The following is an 18116-nucleotide window of genomic DNA, read 5'->3' as shown; positions in this document are numbered from 1 at the left end:
GTAATGAACGTTATGGACAACGAAAACTTCTTAACATTCAATGAAAGTATTGCGCTTCAGACTATAACTTTACATATGTACATATTTTAATATTTTAATATTTCGATGCTCTGTTGGAGGTAGATTTTATGCGACATCAAATTATATGGGCGTATGTACTTATCTACCTTTCATACTATTCGTCTAATCTCTTTGGTGTAGAGATCAGTTGAACTTGCACAGGAAAGGAATCCGACTAATTCCATCGACTCGATCGACTCGCGGTCTGTCATCCCATGAATTGGTGTCGACTCATGAAATGATCGCCACATTTTATTCATTGCCATAAACTGGATTAATAATAACAGTTATGTCATATTTTACGATCACATTGAATGATGATGCTTGACTACTGAAAATGTTGCTGATCTCATGCATTTTTATATGATTTTAATGATCTTTCAGTTTGTTTCCCGTCAATATGTTGTTTGCAGTTGAAGTTTTTAGTTCACCCATTTCCAATGTATCGTGAGAAATTAGACCTTTCCGGCCATTTGTATTTTCAATTTTACTGATTTAATGTGCATAATAGTGCGGATACCATTTGAAAAGTTATGCATGCCAAGTTTGCGACTTTGAAAGAACTCTTTTCTTCGTTGCTAACTATTTCCGCGAAGGGGTTATGGATTGGAAGTGATTAGTTTATTTCATAGTGGATATTAGCCGTCAGTTTGACATGGATTGAAACATAGATCGCATTGATGACATACGTTGAATAATGCAAAAAATAGAAGAAAAAACGCGACTTTAGTCAGTAGCTTGATAGAAGACTAAGTGCAATTCTCCAAAATGTATGTTTCTCATGGAAACATCTGGGGAATCGATTGCAGGTCACGTTGTCATGCTAGTTTCTTCCAGTTACTTCTTCTGTGTATTTTCAAAATTGACTATATGACTGATCAAAGTTAGTACAGTGAAGACCCGTTTTTATCAGCCCCTTGGTGAATTTTCGGCTGATAAAACCGGGACATTGATAAAATCTGGACATACATTTTTCGTCTTTTTAAGAAACATAAGCTCTTAAAATAACTTCTTTAGTCCCTAGATATAGCCTCATAGCCTTTTCTGATTATTAGCTTAAACTTTCCAAAAATTCAAAAAAAAAAAATAAAGAAAATTTTTTTGCATATTTTGGATCTCTAAGATAACAAAAATATGCTCAAGAAAAGATTTACTCGAATTCAATTTGGTTCGTCTGCTAGAGCCCATCAAACTACCAACTATCAATTTTCATATGAAGCTGATAAAATCGGTTCAAAAAGCTGATAAAAGCGGGGGGAAGATAAAATCGGGTGCTGATAAAATCGGGTCTTCACTGTATATCTTATGTAAACATATCAACGGAACTTATTGAACAAAATTTAGAATGTCTGAACGAAAAGTTTTTTATTTCAATTTCAAAGGTGAGATGAATATCGATAAAAAATCGGCTCCAGGTATATCGATGCTCGGCCACCTTCTTCAGGGCCAAAGACAAAAAGTGTGAATTTATTGCAGATTTATCGACATCTGACGGAACAACATTCGGCTGTAACAGAAATATTGAAAATTCGCCCCGATACATTTCGGATAGTACTAAATATTTTGAATCAGGCAAATGATATTGCTTGCTATGGGCCCTTTACGAAGGAGTACAGAGTGTACGTACCAGCAAATCGGGTTGAAATCTGTGGGGTCGTCTCCGATTAGAGTTTGAATTGCGCGGATCTACTGACATATGGGGTTGACTATTTTAAAAGTTTCATACTACAGTCGCAGCTGCCAGAAAGATGTCAACTTAGACTTCTATCATGTGTCCTTCGCCGAGTCTGTCTCCTCTTTGACAAGGTCAGTCTACCTATTAATGAACTGTACTAATTACAATCAATTGGGACACACAGAGCAATAAGGCTCGTTGAGGGAAATGTGGTCGAAATCATGTGGATAATTCCTGTGGAAGGAATATTCAAAAGTTTCCAACATATCCCGTGTACAAACACGTGTACAAACAGTGCGAGGAGAATCTTAAGTATTCCCTTCAGGGACATCTAAGCGATCTTTTGCAGAAATGCTAAAGATAGTTACGCTACCGATCTCTATCAACATCTACACTAACTTGTCTACTGACGAAGGCGACTGTGATGAACCCCTGGAGGAAACATCTTCTGCTGTGTCTATAAGTAATAGAAATAGGAGGAACATTTCCTCTCCTAAGCTTCGGTGTAAAGGCCAGAAGGTGTCTCTTCAAGATCCTTCAAAAATAATTACTCGAAGAAGTACTGGTGCAAAATCGAAGAAAATTGCTCTCGGTTTCAGAAAGCTGAGCTCAGAAAAGGAGAAACCCGAAGTATTCCCATGGCTCAGCTGGATTATTAATATTCTCTGCCACTACTACGGTCCACTACTTTTAAAGCTTTAAATATTTCTGACCCTCTTAAAAGTATCTTGATAAACTTTCTTCCCGCAGTAAAAAGATTCTCGATGCAGTTTACTGCAAAATGGCCCCTTCTTTCAGCGATTGTATCCTTCGATGGCTAATCCATCGAACGAAATTATTGTTGGCCAAACCAGAATTAAAGGCAAAGACACTTACAATCCCTCTAGAACATCAGTTGACCACCGACGGCTTTGGGATATTGCGGAACTCCTCCTCGCAATGAGGCTAGTTATAAATACTTGCAACTCCCACGGTACGGCATGAAATGACACGGAGTCCTGCCCCGTGTGGAGCGCCTTAGACTTGTTCCTCTGCTCGACATCGCTACAGTTAGATTGCATCTGATCCTCACGGTAGCCTCTTCCAATCGGTTCATGGCCACCGAATGCAATCAATGTTTCTCACACGAAATATTGATTGGAAGAGCAACGCGTCCGCTATATTCGGAAAAATCGAGTCCACACAAGCGGCGTCCTCCCAACCCATGGTAGAACAAAGAGTACTCAGACGTATACGCGGAGATGGCCACTGTGTATAAGACCTGCCGGGACGACTGGTTATCCGCCATCTATCGACAGTACGTGACGTTAGAAGCGCGAATAAAGAGTTTAATGAAAGCCAAATAACGGAATTGCTGGCGCCGGTTCGTTGACGAATTAACGAGATAAACATCGATGAGCACTTTTTGGGGAATAGCCTAGTGTTTGCGAAACCGAAACAGTATCAACGAGAATGTGAAATATACAAACCGTCGGCTATTCGATTTCGCCAAGAAGATTTGTCCAAATTTTGCCCCGAAGCAGAAGATCCACCGTGCCGCGTCCGCTTGCGATAGCGCAAACGAAACACCTTTTGCATTTGCTCTCTTATCATGTCACAATAAAGATCAGATAGAATCAAATTCAACTTGTTGACAGACTTCCCAGACTCTTCCGAGAGAGGCTTGTTGAATTTGTTCAATAATTAGCCTCCGACCACAACTCGTATAGACCGATTGCAATGCTGTTCTGTATCCGGAAGTTGTTCGAGAAAATAATCCTCTTTTACTTCGACAGTTGGATCGAAGCAAATGGCTTACTGTCAGCTACAAAATTCGGCTTTCGCAAAGGCAAAGGGACGAACAATTGTCTTGCGATGCTCTCAACAGTAATTCAAATGGTCTACGCTAGCAAAGAGCCGTTTGCATTTCTTATAAAACAAATGTGTAGCATTCGCTTAAACTTCGAAAACACTTTCCTAGTCTCATATTGACTACAATTGACTTAGCTCGATAAATTGGGATGGTGTCTGTGTAGGTATGTATGTACATTAATTTCATGTAATCATGTCAGCAATGGCTGAACCGATTTTGACGAATCTAGTTTCAAATGAAAGGCCTTACGTGAGCATTAGACGCTAATATTTTTGAATTTAGATATAGTGTTTACTTTCTGAGGAATGTGTGATTTTGTCAAAATACGACATGTTTAAGCATTTAACTTTTGAATAAAAGCAATTAGGTCTCGTTATGCGCATATAATTAGAAAGTTTATAAAAATACTTTTCACAAGCTATTAGGCGAAGACATTAAACGTTTTATATTTTCATTTTTCAGGTAGATATTGGATGGCATATTAATACACAGATCACAAAGTAATCCACTTAGTAGTGAGACAATAATTTTCTCATATAATTCATATTCATATTATACTTGTGGAGCACCAAGAACAACTTTATTTTTGAACCCCAAAATTCTAGTGAAAATTATACTTTTGCAAGATTTAGGATTTAATTCGATTAATGCTCAAACCCTACTTTTCCATGAAGATGAAGGGATACCCCTTCGAAACGTTGCACTATGGGATGGCATGTGACCAAATAATCGAAAACTACATCAACTTCAAGTAAATTCTATTCTATACTGAGCGTTTAATTACACTAGAATTAAGGCAATCCTTGTAAATCTTACAAAACCATGTGGCTTAACTGAGAAACATGGATGTTTCCAGATATTTTTTTTTGAAAAGATCCATTCCACATATATTTTTTAAAAGTACTCGTATCTCTAATAAATTTAGAATGAAATATATGTTCAAATAGCAATAGTATTTTCTCTCTCTGTTGCTCTCTTTTTAAGAGGCTTAAAACACGAGGTGACCTTTTCATAATATATCGGTAGTCCTTATTTTGACAATGGTTCTTGACAATCCGTCCAGTAAGTGCAATTTATCCTACTAATGTCTTGGACTCTTGTTAAACGATCACCCAACATAGCAAAATGCTCATCCAAATATGAATTTTATCGCTAATTCGCAAAATTGCACAATTTAACTAACCGTAATTCACAAAATGACAAAATATAAACGTCGTGTGCCGTTTAATTTTGCTTGAAATATGTGTTTTTCACGCGCTATGTCATAAAATTACACTTATCAATAATCAATATTAAAAAAACTCCATACGTGGAGTAAAATAACGTGATTTCCGAAATTCAACGTCATGTAAAATTAAAATCAAACGGAAAACTAGGTCGTATACGGCGGGGGCAGGAGAGGAAATTTTTTACGAGTTTTCAAGTTGTGTGTGTTCCTGTCATGCTTACGCAAGCAATTATTGTTAAAATATGAACTATTACAATACTATGAATGACAAAATCGATCATCATTCCTGTTAAACCCCTTGCAAAGAGTTCCAGTTTGTGTACTGGTTAAATCCAAGCTTCCCATGTACATCTTACAACATGTAAATTTATCTGACTTTAACACACGAAAAAAGAGGATAAAGTGAATAACCCATACTTTTATATCAAAGCAAATCGATTCACAGTTCTGGTAAATTTGGAGTAGCGGAGTAGCCAAAACGGCAAAGTTTATTTAGAGATTGTATACGGACCAGTCATGGCGCAGATAATTGCCTGATTTTCGATCAATTAATGCGAAAAATTAGTACTGTCAGTCAAATGAGGTTTTACGTATAACGAATTGTACAATGTTCATTACAAAATCGAAATTTCAGATCCCTCCCGAAACTTTTTTCTGGATCCGCCCCTGGAGAAAAGTAAACTAATTGTGTACGGTTACCTCTTAACACTGGAATATCCTATAGGTAATGTGGTTCAAGGGCTTAAAAGTATAGGAACTAGTCAGTAAAGTGCAAACCAAGCGTCGAAATGGCACAATTTATTGTCAATTGTGGTTGATGATCATTTGGTAAATTAAGGCTGATCCCTACATTTCGGTTTACTTATTGACGAAAAAACTGGATGCAAACCACTGTACTGTACGGCAAATCCGTCTTCGAGTGAACTACAAATGTTACCGAGCAATGAAACCACCGAAACCTCAAACAACAAGAGGTGTCCAGAATTCGGACCTATAAGGGACCATTCATAAATTACGTAACGCAAAAATTGCCCAAAATTGACACCCCCTCCCCCCATGTAACAAATTGTCACAAATTTGTTTATCCCCCCCTCCCCTATTACGTAACAAATTCCTTGAAAAAAAAATTTTTCTTCGGTGAAAACATGTTACGTAACGATCTAGCTTATTCCCCCTCCCCCCTATGTCACAATATGTAACAACTTGTCGAACCCCCTCCCCCCCTAAAAGCGTTACGTAATTTATGAATGGTCCCTAAGTCTTAAACGAATTACAATGGATGTGGCTTGATCAACGATGGAACCTATGCCAGAGAAGATTTCAAACAAATATTGGTGTTCTAATTCTACAAGGCTTTTGCTCGTGGCAAATTTACTTGCTGATTCGAGTTTTTTTATCACAGTAGGAAGGAAATTGGAGGAATCGGCTAGCCAAGACCGTGACTGGAGAAGGTGTGAACAGATCAACGAGCGGCACCAACAGAAAAATGCCAGAATTTCTTCGAAATAACGATGCATGTTTTGTTCCACTTGTTTTCATGAAATAAAATATTATCTTTGCATCATCGTTAGATAATTTTTTGATTGGGTTAACAATATATACGCTTTTGAAAATGCCCCATTTCTAAATGATGTAGCCGTTATTCTACGGTAATAGCTAATAAATTAGCTCGTAGATCATCCTGCCGTCGTCGTTAACTATTTCGATACTCAATCTAAACTGCAAATTTAGCCATCAAAATATAATATTGGTTACATTGATCCCTGCGTTAATTGTGTATAAATAAGGCAAAACTATTCGCGACTTCCAATGGCAAAAAATCTGTTTTATTTTCGGATTCCTGATGGGCTACAAACCATTTTACTATTTGATCGAAAATTACTTTTATTTAACTACATATTGCTAAATAAGTTTACAGACATTCAAACTAGCTTTACTCAAGATTTGCCAAAAAGCTCGCAAACGTGGTGATGGAATAATTTTCTGTATATTTGGCCCAAGAAAAGATGGCATCTTATCTCTGTATAAGAACCCACTCGCTTCTGCTATGTGGAGGTTTACTGGGAGGGAAACCAACGCTAAATCAAATCTTAACGAAGGTCATTTTATGACTGCAATTGTCTTGTCTGCAAAAATCGTGCCGTGCTATATATGGTTTCTTCAATCAGGCATTGCTTTAGTATTCAAGGTTAGTTGATACAATTGTCAGAAAAAAAAATCAAAACAAACTTTTCTGGGGGAGTGACATCATTTCAAGAATGCATACGTGTAGTACGCAAATCAAATGTGATTGAGGTTACATCAAGTTGTTATTGTTGTCGGAGGTAATTTAGCATTTAATTTGATACTGTCAATTCGGGCCGTTGCGACCGCTTAGACGAATATTTTGTTTTATTCGTTTTTCCATAAAAAAAATTCGTTGTTTCTATTCCTGGAGAATTATTTTCCTGGTAGCTAGTCTTACAGTTGGTACACGCAAAAAATGGAGAATAATAACATATTTCGTAATGTTGTCAACTGTTTTACGAGCACGAATGGTCAGTCGTGACTATTCTACTGGGAATCTTGAACCAATTCACAAATACATGAAAAATTTATGATTTTGTGAATGTAATAAATCATGAACCAGTTCACGTCATATTGTCGGACTCTGAAATAGTTGAAGTTTTTACCTATGTCACTATGGGAAAATATGAGTGAAAAATACATCAAATGCTATAAATTAAGAAGTAGCATTCGAAAAATTATAGTTTATACCTGGATTAAATAGAAACAGAGTATTTAAACATGGATTTATTTGTTTATTGCACGCATTGCATTTATCGTTCATATGAGTAAATGCGCCCGGATAGTTTGCTACTGCGACAATAAAAACTCACATTTTCACACGAAAAGTTATTGGCACTCACACAACTTCTCCGGATAAATACAACGTGTTATTTCTCCGGATAAATAAAACAGCCGGAGAATAAGTGAATGAGTTTATCACGGTATCCTTTTTTCGCTCGCTGCTTTCCTGTCGTTATTCCAAAACACGAAAAAACAAGTCTATCATATTTCTTTGTCGCTTTTCCTTGTAATTAAGTGTATTTTTTGAAGTTTTTATTGAATTCCACGAAATTAAAATTTTTTCACCTTCTCCGGTGAGAAGGAAAAAGTCAAATGAATTTTATCCGGAAAATCATTCTCACGGTATTTGTGGAGACGGAGAATTTTGCGACTCATCTTATCTCGGAAAAGTGGGACATCGGATAAGCTTCTTCTCGCGTGAGTGAGAGAGTATTACAATGCCTACTCCCAGATTATCCTAATACCCTAACTTTTATATTTGATGACATTTCTGCTTTACGGTTCAAATCATATATTTTTGTAATTTTGTAATGCGATAATATCTCAGGAATCAAACGGAACCTTTGTAATCTTAGTTAGCATACGAGAAGTTTGAGTTATAGGACATTTTGTTATTCATATCAAATTTTATTATTTTCTCATTCATACATCAAATTATTCAGTTTTTTGGTTTTTAACATAAGTGCCAATACTTTTCTTTACGACTTATTGGTGGTATTCAACGGGGAAAACAGATCAAAATGGTGATTTAAGCGAAAGCAATCATGTGCAAAAAATCCCCCCAGCGGCAGGATTCGAACCTGCAACCGTTGGGACTCCGGCTCAATGAACAAACGCTTATGCTATCCCTGGGACATAATGCAGGTATTGCCACTTACGTCAAAAACCAAAATGAATGAATTATCTGTTTAGTTCATACCACTGTAGATCTAAATACTGGTCGCAGTGGTTCGTCTCCAACAAAAGAAAAACCATCTGTTTAGTTCAAACTGCGAGTTTGCTCCCGTCATACCTCTGTTAACTGGGCCAGGGTCCTGATATCGACAGTCTTCATTAGCTCTGTCACCCACCGAAGTACCAGCTAAAACTAGATACCAGACGATAATAAAAAAAACCTAGGCCTTGATATCTAGCGGGGAAATTAAATGGATCAAATGCGTTGCGATTGTGCGTAATCCAACGTTGCCGGATATACCGATTTATCGATATTAATACCGATTTTTGACCGCAATATCGAAATACTGATGAAGATTCTAAAAATACCGATTTTTAATTTTTCGATTCGATATATACCGATTTAGCATGTGATAATTTTTTTTGATTTTGCTTATGGGTCTTGAGGTAGTTAAAGTGTATCTTTTCCAAGAGGGCTCTTACCTTTCTCAATCAAATTATTCGGAAATTGAATCAGAAGTGTGTCTGCTGAGTTCAACTCTGGCTCAAATGTAATAAGTTATTGCAAACCCAATTGAACTCAGTGAGCTTTAATTATTTATTAAAAATAACTTATAGCTCAACATCAAAAACTTGCAGGAAACCTTTTTATTGCATACATAATTTTCATACAGTAGATACTGATTTGTTATTTAAAGTTATACCGCTCATATCTCATAAAACCATCTGACAACGCTGGATTGATCTCGTTTTAGAAGCAAGGTACGATCGCTTTCGTCAATGCGATAATCATGTGTTCTTTCTGGGACGTCATTATATCACAGAGATAGATAGCCTAAGGGATTGTGCTTTGGGCCGGAGTCCCAAGGGTTACAGGTTCGAATCCTACCTCTGGGGGACTTTTTTCACATAATTGCTTTCACTTAACGCACCACTTTGATCTGTTTTCCCCGTTGGATACCACCAAAAAGTCATATACTGAGTGTATTTTTGCGAGTATTTATACACGCGGTATTTTTGCGCGATATTTTTTAGGCGGTTTATTTACACGGATTTTTTAATTTACGCGGATTTTTTAATTCACGCGGTTTTTGAAATTTACGCGGTTTTCATTCACGCGGATTTTTTAATTTACGCGGTATCCCTTAACGAGGTTTCCTTCAACGAGAAATTCTTAAATTTACGCGGTCTTTATTTACGCGGATTTCGAAATTTACTCGGTTTTCATTTACGTGGATTTTGAAATTTACGCGGATTTTGAAATTTACGCGGTTGTCATTTACGCGTTTTTCATTTACGCGGCCTGTTTCCCCCGCGTAAAAAAAACCTTCAACAAATTTCTGTGTAGTCTGTCGAACATAGAATATACTCAGGAACCGAATGGATGTCCGTTTATTATCAGTAAAATTCAGATTTTTGGACATTCAGTCTGGAAGCCACATTTGAGCTTATTATGACGCTGTCACAATCTGAAGGGGAAGGGGAAGAGGGTTAATTAAAATTAATAGTTAAAATGTTTTTTTGTAACCTATGTCAATCGTTTGTATTTAATGATATACACTAGACAAGAAGCCTCACGGTACCATAGTTGGAGACTCCAGTGAGATGGGGAAGCTCACTTACTTATTCTGTCATAACCGTACACTCAGAACTATACATCAGCATGACGCGCAAACATTTGCAAACCCACGCGAAAATACAAACGGCTACATGGTTGCATAAACCAATTCAAACACGTGGCGTTATGCACATGCTAAAAACATGAAAACATAAAAACGATCGCAACACGTCAACATAGAAACGCTTGTGCCCTTCATGGTAATACTACTCTGGTCACGCATGCCAACGTGCAATCGCGATCGTTCGCGCTCACCTACACCCGCAATTTCGCACCCATAATAACACTCCGGTGATCAAGTCAACTGGTTAGCATCTATAAATTCAAATGAACTTGAGTATTTCTGTCTTCACAACAACGATGAAGAAAAATGCGTAAAATGTATTTGGCAAAGTTTCTCGGGGTTCTATTTGCTGAAACTTATAAAACAGCAAAGCTAAACAAATTTTTGAAAAAATGTATTTTAGATTTCATTTTAAAATTAATTAGATATTGACATGTCAATATCGAAAGCTGCTTTACTTGACAACTCCCAGTTGAATTTCCCACATCAAAGTTTCAAATTCAATGCATCCCCCAATCAAATTCAGTGACTGAATCTTTCACTACCATGTTGGCTGGAATCTATAATTCTGCATTCACCAACCACAGCCGTCATCTGCTCTGTAGCTTAGTTTAAATGGTAACGTGTTTAATATTATCAAGCATACAAAAACAGTTTTAAGTATGCTCATAAACCTTTTGCTCATAAAAGCTAAAAATTTATGAAAAAGGATTCAGCAGGCAACTTAAGCAGGTCATGATTTGATGTCTTCCTCCTTAAACCACAAGGAAAATAAATGTTCCCAAAACCGTGAATAAAGTGCCATGAATACTGTAACAATCACGTAACGAAAACACGCCAACGAACAAAAATCATATGTTTTACAATTATGTTCATTCAATTTCCCTTCAGTAACGACCGCATAACGCTTTTTTCAATTTCCCCTCAGTTACGACCGCATAACGCTTTTATTAGTGAAAATATTTGTTTTTGTTTTGTGAACTTCAGTCACTGTTTCCGCCATGTCGTTATCAAATCAATTTTCTGTACGTGAACTAGTTCACAACCTCATGAACATTATTCATAAAATCAAAGGTTGACTCATGATGGTATTCATAGATTTGTCAACATTAGTTCACAAAATCAAAACATTTTGGACATTTTCTAGCGAACTATTTCACGAAGCTTGGAATTTTATTCATGAATCCATTCAATCTTCGTGATCTAATTCATTCATCTAATATATTAGTCACGATCTACTATCCGTGCTCGTGAAATAGTTCACAAAATTTTGAAATATTATTCATGTATTGGCAAACTGGTTCATGCTTTCTAGTATAATAATCACGACTGACCATGCGTGCCCGTGAAATAAATCACAAAATTTTAAAATACTATTCGAATATACGTGACTTGGTTCAGGAATCCTAGTATAATAGACTTACCAGTCGTGTTCGTGAAATAGTTAACAAAATCATGAAACATTGTTCATGTATTCGTGAACTGGTTCATGATTCCTAGTATATTATTCACGATCCAATATCCGTGCTCGTGAAATAATTAACAAAATCATGAAATATCTTTCATGTATTCGTGAACTGGTTCATGATACCTAGTATACTAGTCACGACTTACCATTCAGGATCGTGAAGTACTTCACGAAATCATGACATCATTCATGCACTCGTGAACTGGTTCGTGATTTCTAGTAGAATAGTCACGTCTGACCATTCGTGCTCGTCAAATACTCACAAAATAATGAAATATTATTATTATTGGATTCGTGAACTAGTTGCTGATTCTTAATTCATGATTTACGATCTATTTTGTGTGCTTGTGACATTTAGAAAATATTTCTAATCATTTTCAATTTCATACAATATGGTAATGAAATTTTCACGTGAGCTATTTCAAAAATTTGGAGTATTTTTCGTGGAATCATTTTCAAAAATTTGGAGTATTATTCGTGGAATCATTTTGTTGCATGTACTTTTTCATGAAATGTTCAGCTGCTAGCGACCAGTGAAAAATACGAGCAGTAAATATAAGAAAACTATTAGGATCTCGAACATTGCTATTCATTTGATAAGGTTCAATGTGGTGTCTGGACAGAAAACCAAAAACTGCGTTGAACACCATAAATCATATTCGTGATATAGTTCACAGAATAAGATACAATAATAAAACTGCTGATGATTGAACATCGTGAACATGAGTTATACTTCGTGTCAAATTTGAAAGTGAGCTCTAGAATAAATTATCACGATAACGTGAACAGAAATTACGAAAATCCTGAAATCATGAACATAAATCACACAACTGGTAACGAAAATCGCGACTAAGATCATCAAATCAAGAACGTAAGTGAACATAAATCTCTACTTGTGACTAAAATATCACGATAACGGGGATAGAAATTACGAAAATCATGATAAAGTTCCTGAAATCATGAAAATAAATCACATACTCGTCATTAAAATATCAAAAATCACGACCAAGATCCTGAAATCATGAATATAAATAACTCTACTCATGACTAAAATATCACACTAACGTGAATAGAAATTTCGAAACTCGCGACTAAGATCCCGAAATCATGAACATAATTCCGCGAGTCTGACAGAAAAATACGACAGTAAACTCAGGAATAAAATAGCACAGTGAGGTGTTGAGAAATCACAAAAATCGCGAATAAGCTCCTGAAATCATGAACATCATTTGACTGTCGGCTGTGTATTCCCAAATTATGAACAGGAATCATAACAAAAACTAAACTTGTCCAAGGAACAACAACAGTAATCCTACCAAACATTCGAATGTAACGCCATGTATATATTTGGAGCGAACTAGTTTTGGAACCACAAATAGTTCCATGAATACGATTTCAGGAATTTGGGCATGATTTTCGTAAATCATTCAGTTCACGATATCGTGATCTTTTGTTTATGAATTTATGAATGGATTTTTGCCCGAGCTACCTGGCAACAGTTCTTGCCCAAAATCTTTCAAGAAGATACCATTTGGCTAAAATGCAGTACTCCGCGAGATCAAATTTTCTTGGTTGGGGCGATCTAATTTTTTCAGAATTTAAAGCATTTTGTTTGAACTTTAACTTAGTTATCGAATGGTTTGTCCGTTTTTCGTCGGTTTAAGAGTTGTTGGCGTGAAATACAGTTTAAATACAAGCTGTAGCAAGTTAGGATGTTATGCGACAGTCTTCATAACTTTCTAGAACATCACAAATCGTTTGCAACTTTACAAAAAAATTTAAGGTGAAGCAAAAAAACTTTTGAGAGGCCTTTCACAAATAACGCCCCATATCTCGAGAAACAAAAAAAAAAACCCATGCAGTTGATGTCGTCGAATAAAATATTTGCAGTAATTTCCCCTACAAGATTTGCTTAAGTGGATATTTTTCTATCTGAACCATTGAAAAAAAATAAAAATAAATAAATTTTGCTACTCTTTATTAGCGTGATTAGTTATCGATTCCATGAGATAGAAAGAAGGATGTATTTTTTTGCAAAAAGTTTTTTTTAAGACCATGTTGCTAACATCAATAGTTTAGCGCCATTTTTTGCACTTTTGGACCACTGTGCACTATGCAACATAACGTAATTATTGGAGTCTAGTGACTATAGTAAACCAAATAATCTGCTTGGATCAGGATAAATCCAAAAACACTAGTTACACTATAACGTAATGGGAGAATGCAGTATATATCTCAAACACTGAGATACTTCTTCAATTTTATTCCTACTAGTAGAAAGAGCCCAACATGGAACACTATGTTACTGGTAAACATAACGTCTGGTTCGAAACGATCACGATAGATACCTACTCAATCGATAAAACCGATCGTAAATTTGAGCAACCACTTTGAATTTCGCTTCATTGATAACCACTTGAAACAACTTTGCAGATCACTATTTGCTGTTTGCGTTGCTATCTTTCATACGAGAGCATAACGGCTCGCGGTCTATTTTAAGTGTAAATCGAAAGAAATTAAAATTCACACTGCTGTAGCGTGAACAGCTGCTAACAGGTGGAACAAAGGGTTACGACTTCTAGACATTTGAATGAAATGGGGATTAATTTTTTTTTCAGAACTCAATCCCTCCACCACAGCAACGGTATGTCAACCCATCAATGGCACCGCTGGATGGGCACGGTTGTAAAGTTTTATCAGGCGCTTCTCTTGTTGACATTATAATACGAAGACAAAACTGTTGGTTCTACCTTCATTATGTATATCATATAAGACATTTAATCTTTATGATAGTAAATCAACATTCATTTTAATCCATCCTTCATTCTACGATATCACCGGCATCCTTGTTGCAAACAGATTTGCATAGGGTTGTTTAATGCCTGATTCGAAGTTATAACTCAACTTCAACCGGCAATACATACTACAAGCTAGCTGGAGATCATTTACTGCACGGGTACGAATCACAAAACTCGTTGCGGTTTGCTAGTAAGTTAATTTATTACGTCCACTTCTTAAATCATTTAATTCCTCCGAGCTCGATTGAAACAGAGAAGAAGGTGTTTGTCCTCCACTTCCCCCCGGTAGGGGCTCAATTCGGTGCACAATCGGACGGTAAACACATGTAACTGATTTGCTCTTGCGGCTGGCCGATGTCCAACGCCCCAACTCAACATAAATTAATTGATATCGATGTCCACCAAACCACCTAATATCCGTTTACGTAATTTTTCACCTTCTTGCTTTTGTCTACTTAGCACCAATGACTGCTTTCAATATGTTCGCGTCTAGATGCGCGCGATTTGCATAATATATTTTTACACCAGTAGCTTCCAGTTCGATTCCGAACTTCAAAGTTCCGCTACCATCAGGATCCTTTTAGGCCCGCAAATTTCTATCCCAAATCAACACAACTTGCCGGGATCAAAGCACGCGCGCGTCCGTACCGTCGGCTCGACGAAAGCAAACTGGCTCAGCTCAGCTGGCCTGGTGGGTAAACAAACGGCCGCGTGTCGACGCGTCGCCGTCGCTTGTTGCGGTACCTATAGGTTGTGCAAATTTGCGAAAATGAACCCCAGACCGTGGCCGACGCCGTCGCCGGATGAATGGACAGCGTGCGTCTCATGATCTCAAGAGAAAGAATATTGTACGGGGAAAATTCGTGATGCGGTGTTGCACCACACCCGTACCGGCTTTACCGGTCGCTGTTCGGCTACGGCAGAGCAAACCACAGTATGTAGGTACCTACAGCTGCTGGGATCGAAGCGCGCATCGTTTCCGCTCTGCTGAGGCGTTAAAGCGTGAGTTTGTTTTGATTTGAGCCAGTGTCGGTTAGGGTGGTTCTGCTGGGTTTGGCTTGAAGCACATTGCGATGGATGCTTGCGAGAGTGATCACAACCGGAGTAGGAGAGGCAATGTATAAAAGAATGAGAAATGAATGGTTCGCACAGGAGTTGGGAATGATTCACCAAGTGGTAGTGGTTATTGTATATAGCCACCAGTTGAAGCATTTTAACAATACAGTGATAACCCGATTCTGACATCCTCATGGTGTGTTGTAGGCTAACAAAATCGGCACATATTTTGTTCTTTCTTTTTGATAACAAAAGTTCAGCAAAATATTTTTCATTAGCTCTTGAACTCCTGATTAGAGCTTAAAATACAACTGTCAAAATTTACTTTGATTGGATTGATTGAATAGACCGAATATGTCCAATTCATAAAATTTACAGCAGAAGTAACGAGAGGCAGATAGAAAAGTATGCTATCGATGCATAAATAAAATGTGTCTAGTTTCACACTTTCGATGATTATGGCTTCATCATTAATATTTCCAATGATACATATCGGTAGAGTTTGATTTTGACTAGCTGCAGAGTTAAACATCAAACACAAATACGTCTGAGTTATTAGCGGAAGAGAAAGTTTTTGTTTTATTGTTTTATTAGTCACATACACCAACAGGCATACCAAAGCCCCAATGGTGTTGGTCTTAACAATAAACTTATTACTAACATTCATTTCGTATACAAAAATAGCGGTCATACAATAATTCACAAAAACGGAAAAAAAAGTTAAATGTGGTTAAAAGATCGATTTAAAAGTCTAGAAAATCGCTGACACAGTGTTTGTCTAGACACGTTGAAATCGAAAGCTGAAGCAACCTGGTTGAAAATCCTTTGTAGATCAGTGACGGCTCCATGCATACTATAATTTAGCGCGTCTGAACAGTAATCGAAGCATAATGTTGTTGCGTAATATTCGTGGTGCGACGTTTACATTGATTTGTTCTAATATAGCTGGGGCATGTATATGACCTTGCAAAGTGTCGGCGATGAACAAAGTTCTTGCTGTATTCTTTCGAACATAAAGGGGCTCCAGTTGAATCAGCTGACACCAGTTTTCATAGCTAGGTAATCGGACAGGTTCTCTCCACGGCAATCTACGGAGCGCGAAACGTAAAAAGCGACGCTGGTACGCTTTCAATTCTCTCAACGCCGTTATTGTAGTTTGGGCTCCACACTTCAGGGCAATATTCTAGGATTGATCGGGATAAAGCGCAGTACAGCGATTTGAGACAATAAACATCTGTAAAATTTTTGGCTCTCCTGAAGATGCATCCTAGCGCTTAAGACGCTTTACCAACTGCATAGGAGAGTTGTTGTTTGAACGTAAGTTGAGAATCCAGAATCACTCCCAGGTCCTTCACGTGACTGACGCGTTCGATTTTTGTTTCTAGTAGATGGTTCTTAAAATAGATCGAATTCTTTTTCCGTGAAAATGGTACACCAGTCAGCAAAGGCCTGAAGCTGCTGTTGGAGAAATCTGCAATCTCCAATTGTACGAATTATGCGAAAAATCTTGAGATAATCCGCGAAGGACAATCGTGGAGTTTTCAGAATTAGATGTACATCATTGAAGTATATCAAAAACATCAACGGTCCCAAGTGGCTTCCTTGAGGTATTCCTGAATATAGGGTCCTGGCAATGTCCTATGACAACCGCTGTCTCTCGGTCTGTGAGGAAATATCGAAACCACTGCAAACCGCTACCATTTATTCCAAATCTCTCCATTTTTGCTATAATGATATCTTGGTTTAGCTTATCAAAAGCGGCAGATAAGTCGGTGTAAACGACGTCAGTTTGAGTTGGACGGTCCATACTCTCTGTTATGTAGGATGTTAAGCATAACAGGTTAGATGCAGTTGACCGCCCGGACGTGAAGCCATGTTGATCGTCACTTAGGTACTGCTTACAGTGAGCCTGAAGAGGTTCCATAATCACCAGCTCGCACAACTTCGAGACAGCACTCAATGAAGTGAACAAAGAGAGGCTCCCATTTGCAAAAAGGACCTTTTCAATAAGTTTTGAATGATTTTGTTACAAAACGTCATTAAATATTTTTGAGTTAGTAGATTACACTCAAATCATGAAGTCCGGAAGTTTCATTATTGAAATTTTCTCAAAACGTTTATGACATAATTATTTTTGCTCCTTTGCACCTATAGTAGTATGTCCCATAATAAATCAGGAGATGCACAACTATAGGAACCAAGATTAGAAATAATATAACTATTGGGTCATATGTTCCTATAGGGGACAAAGCAGTTTCAAATACAAAAAATAGTTTATATATAATTTTGATATTTTTCTTTTGAAATGAAGGGTTTCCCACATCAAATGTGCATCATGGAAAAACACTGCATAGAACAAATTCCTGGTCAATAACCATAATTTGTTTTTCCGTTTTTATTTAGTTATATTTTTTACATACCTAAAAGCATGTTGCATAATGAGGGGTATGTAATGAGTATGTCAAAAACTGGCAATTTTTTGGCATTGATGCAAAATGGTGATATTTTAAGGGGGTTTCAATCGTTTTTTATTACATATCCAGCAATATCGCT

The 18116-nt window shown here is 37.1% G+C and overlaps 2 protein-coding genes across 6 annotated transcripts in view; one reads left to right on the top strand and one right to left on the bottom strand.

Annotated features, from left to right (window-relative positions):
* LOC131688769 (uncharacterized) overlaps positions 1 to 15181 on the bottom strand; it is a 104936-nt gene extending 89755 nt beyond the window's left edge. For 4 of the 5 annotated variants that reach the window (XM_058973279.1, XM_058973281.1, XM_058973280.1 and 1 more), the window contains exon 1: positions 14945 to 15181. The gene's annotated coding sequence lies outside the window, so the exon portion shown is untranslated. The other variant, XM_058973282.1, reaches the window with a different exon arrangement.
* LOC131688768 (pickpocket protein 28-like) overlaps positions 1 to 18116 on the top strand; it is a 179839-nt gene that overhangs the window by 77134 nt on the left and 84589 nt on the right. The gene's annotated exons all lie outside the window — the stretch shown is intronic.

This window comes from Topomyia yanbarensis, chromosome 3, assembly GCF_030247195.1.
Source record: "Topomyia yanbarensis strain Yona2022 chromosome 3, ASM3024719v1, whole genome shotgun sequence".
Taxonomy (NCBI): Eukaryota; Metazoa; Arthropoda; class Insecta; order Diptera; family Culicidae; genus Topomyia; species Topomyia yanbarensis.
Note: the sequence above shows the minus strand (reverse complement) of the source record. Positions and strands in the feature narration are given on the sequence as shown.